This window comes from Lissotriton vulgaris, chromosome 6 (assembly GCF_964263255.1).
Source record: "Lissotriton vulgaris chromosome 6, aLisVul1.2, whole genome shotgun sequence".
NCBI lineage: Eukaryota > Metazoa > Chordata > Amphibia > Caudata > Salamandridae > Lissotriton > Lissotriton vulgaris.
Window position 1 is genome coordinate 1,527,227,824 of NC_141694.1, and position 4,443 is coordinate 1,527,232,266.

Genomic DNA, 4,443 nt, shown 5'->3' on the forward strand with positions numbered 1-4,443 from the left:
CTGGGGCACCGATATAAAGGCCATTAGAGTAGTCCAGGCATGAGAGTATAAGTGCCCTGGCTACTGCTTCTTTTGCAACTTGGGGGAGGAGAGGGAAAAACTTCCTGAGGGTGGTTAGTGTGCCAAAACATGTACCCGCCAGCCTCGTGATTTGTTCGCGAAAGCATAGATCAGCTCCGAACCAAATCCCCAGTTTTTTTTGCAATCCCACAGTCACCCTTGGGGCATGGTGATCCTTTGGGCCAGAGTGATTCTTTAAAGGCCACCGGGAATTGGCCGTACAGAAGTATTTCAGACTTGTCCTCATTACACTTGAGGCTGGCCCGGGCAAGCCATCCAAATACCGAGGACAGGCATTGCTGGACACCCTCTGTATGAAGGTCACCATCGTCCCATGTGAAGAGAAGTTGGGTGTCATCGGCGTCGGTCATTATTTTGGCACCCAAACTCTCCGCCAGGTAGATGAGAGGGGTCATATGGACATTAAAAAGTAGGGGGCTCAAGGTGGACCCCTGGGGGACTCCTGTTTTCACCTTATTATTGGATGAGTGGAAGGGGGGCATCCATACTTGTTGGAAGCGGTCTGTGAGAAAAGATTTAACCCAGCTTAAGGCCGCGCCCATGATGCCAACATCCGACAGCCTAGAGAGGAGCTGGGAATGGGGTACCGTGTCAAACGCGGCAGAGAGGTCCAATAAAATCAGAGCGCCCTGCCGCCCCCGTCCAGACATTCTCTAATGGCCTCGGTGACCTCCACGAGCGCAGTCTCAGTGCTAAAAGAAGTTCGGAAGCCAGATTGGGCAGGGTGAAGCGCCCCGGAGGACTCCACAAACTTCTCCAGCTGTCTGAAAGCAGCCTTCTCACAGACCTTAGGCTAATGCTGGGAGCAGGGAGATGGTCCGGTAATTGGAGGGAATCAGAGGATCTGCCAAGGGTTTTTTAATCAGAGGGAGGAGCTTTGCGTGTTTCCATTGGTGAGGCATCACGCCTGATTGTAAAGAATCGTTAACCAAGGCTGTCACCATAGGAGCAAGTACTTCCGCCACTCCATTTAAAACCCTGGCAGGACAAGGGTCCGCAGGGGAACCGGACTTAAGTGCTTTTAAGATGGACATCACATCCTTCACCTCGACAATGTTAAAAGCGGACATCACGTCCATCTCCTCCGCAATATTAAAGGTGGTTGGGAGCTGGAATGGTTCATTATGGTCCTGTTCAACCGGAATGGGAGGAGGGTAGACCCGAGCGGGAAGCTTAAGGCTGGCTTGGATCTTTTGAATTTTTTCTATAAAGAAAGTGGACAACTTCTCGCACCAGCCGGCAGATGTAGGGGCCAACGAGGTTTCTGCCGCTGGGGACGTAAAACTCCGCACAATAGCGAAGATTTCTCTACTATTGTTTTTGGCCTTGCTAATTCTAGCCACAAAGTGGTCACCTTTGGCGGACTTAATGGCGGCATAGTACTCTTTTTCCGCTGCTTGGAGTTCCGCCTTGGCTGCGGGGCAGTATTCCCGCCACCAGGCCCGTTCCCGCTCCTTACAACCAAGCTTTAAAGTTTTAAAATGTTCCGTATACCAGGGAGAGGATGGAGAGGCTCTAGAACGCCTATTCCCTGATGGATGAGGTAAAGTGTTTATAGTGGAGCTTATCCAGGTTGAGAAGTTCTCAACTGCTTCCTCTATATTATGGGCCTCAGCAGGGTGAGTGTGGGCCAGTGCATCTGCTAAGGCAGGGATACTAATTTTCGGGGGGAGGGGGCCATGATACTCCTTTCCCCGTATGCGGGCGCTGTCAATATCCCATGGGAAACAAATCAAAAAGTGGTCAGATCAAGTGACTGGACATGGGGTTTCTAATGGTATATTAAAGTTGGAATGGACAAGATCTAGACAGTGGCCTCCTAAGTGGGTAGAGTCATGAACCTGCTGGATTAGGTGAGTAAAATCACAGAGGTCCCTCAGATCTTTGGTCCCTGGGGCTGTCGGGATTTCCGCGTGGATATTGAAATCTCCTAGTAGTAGAAATTTAGGGAACCTCAGTGCTCTCTGGGTGATCACCTCCTCTAGTGATTTAATGAAGGAGCCAGGAGGACCTGGGGGGCGATAGATCAACATCCCACCCAAGGTAAATTGCGGAGAAAAAGCTATCGAAAGTTCCAGAGCTTCTCCTTCAACAATAACCTCTGTGCATTCCTTCATCAAAGACCATTTCTCCCTGTAAATCACTGCTAGACCCCCCTCTCTGCCAGAGCACCGGTCAAGCCTCGTTATCTTAAACCCCCGGGGAATGGCAAGCTCGATCACTGGAGCGCAGAAAGTACGAAGCTATGTCTCCGTGATAAATAAGAGGTCAAGTGATTCATCTAGGATCAGCTCATGAACCTCTTTCGTGTGCTTGACTAGTGAGCGAGCATTAATAAGTGCAGCGCGAATGTTGGAGTGAGGGTCAGAGTCAGCAGGAGGGGTTGAGGTAGATGTAGAGCTTTTAAACCGGAACTGGCATGCTGGACAAGTCCGTGCTATAGAGTGAAGTACATTCCAGGGCAAGATGTTGCAATAGGAGTATTTATTAAGGGAGTATTGTAACTCTCTACTATAGGTAATGCGTGAGCACCCAGGATCAGTCCCTGCAGCGACAGCGAATTTGACCCTGTGCGCTGCCGGTGCGCGGACGGGCGCAGACGGGCTTACCTTAGGCGCACCTTCGGCGCGCCTTCTTCGCGCACGCTGCGCCCGTCCGCTGCGCTCCCGGGGACACATGTGCACTTTATGCCCTGCCTCCCCGACTGACTGACTGACTGAAGTTTTTATTAAGCGCTCGAATGCCGCAGCGACTTGATGCTGTAGATTAGGAGGCGATGTGAGGCAGATCAGGGTAGGGAAAACAGCCATGTTTTCAGGGATTTTCTAAACATCAGTTTGGAGGCTTGTGAGCGAAGTTCAGCAGGCAGTGAGTTCCAAAGTTTGGAAGCCTGATTAGAAAAGGATTTTCCACCCCAACGCACTCTCCAGATTCTAGGCACACAGACCAGGTCTTGATTGGCCGATCTTAGAATTCGGTTGGGCACATATCGCGGGAGGAGTTTGGCCAGGTCATCCGATCCTTTTCCGTGAACGGCTTTGTGGGCCAGGCAGAGGGCCTTAAACTGAACACTGCGCTTAATTGGCAGCCAGTTTAGCTCTCGAATGGCACGGGAGGTGGGGTGACGCCTTTGCAGGTTCAAAAGAACCCTGGCGGCCGCGTTTTGGATAGCCTGCTGCTTTATCATTTGCTTCTTTCCCTTACCAAGATAGAGAGAGTTGCAACAATCAACCCGAGACTTTACCAGGGCGGCAATAACAGTCTTTTTTAGGTGGGTGGGATGTAGGGCAAGATCTTTCTAAGTACCTTCATCGTATGAAAACAGGCAGAGGTGACTTGATTAACCTGCGCCGTGCAGGAGAGGTTTTTGTCCAATAGAAATCCAAGGTTTCTGACCTTCTCGGCTGGAGTTGGACAACAGCCAGCTTCCAGGGGCCACCATAGCTGACTCCATATCGAGGGCTTCTGACCGAATTCTATGACTTCAGCCTTCTCAGTATTTAATTTGAGAACGTTTTGGCTCATCCAGTTTTTCACATTGAGAAGGCAATTCCTGAAACGCCTTGCAGTTGCTTCAATAGAATCGGAGACAGACACTATGATTTGCGTGTCGTCTGCATAAGACACTAATCTCAGGCCATGAGATTTTATCAGATCTGCCAAGGGGTTGACATATAGATTGAACAAGGTTAGTGATAACGCCGACCCTTATGGGACTCCTCCAGGAAGAGTGAATTCCTCTGATTTAAGTCATTCCCAGTAAACCTGTTGAATTCTGCCTGTCAGGAATGATGCTAAGAGGGCCAGAGCGGCATCAGAGATGCCCAGATTTTCCAGTCGGCTCAGTAGGACCGAGTGGTTGACGGTGTCAAATGAGCTAGACAGCTAAATCCGGCCTAGCTCCAGGAAAACACAGCCCAAGATGGCGCCTCGCCCTCCACACAAACGACACAGTCAGCCGCGGTGGAACGGGGCGAGGGAGGCCACAGGAAGAGCGAAAAAGCGCTAGAAATACCTTTGGCAGTAAAAACAATAAAACAGTGCACAGAGTGGTGAGTGACAGTTTTATAAACGTTATTATGGGGCCAGCATCTAAATCATGCCCACGCTCTCTGAAATAGCTGAACAAGCTTTGCTGGTAATAGCGAGCTCCAGGTGTAGCTGCTCACATTGACACAGAATCCCCCCAGCGAACCTCAGGAGCTGCCACCAACCTGAAATTTCACCGTGAGCCCTGCGCTGCTTGTCACTTTATGCCCTGCCTCCCCAAATGAGCTAGACCGCTAACTCCGGCCTCGCTGTAGGAAACACAGCCCAAGATGGCGCCTCGCCCTCCACACAAACGGCACATTCAGCTGCATT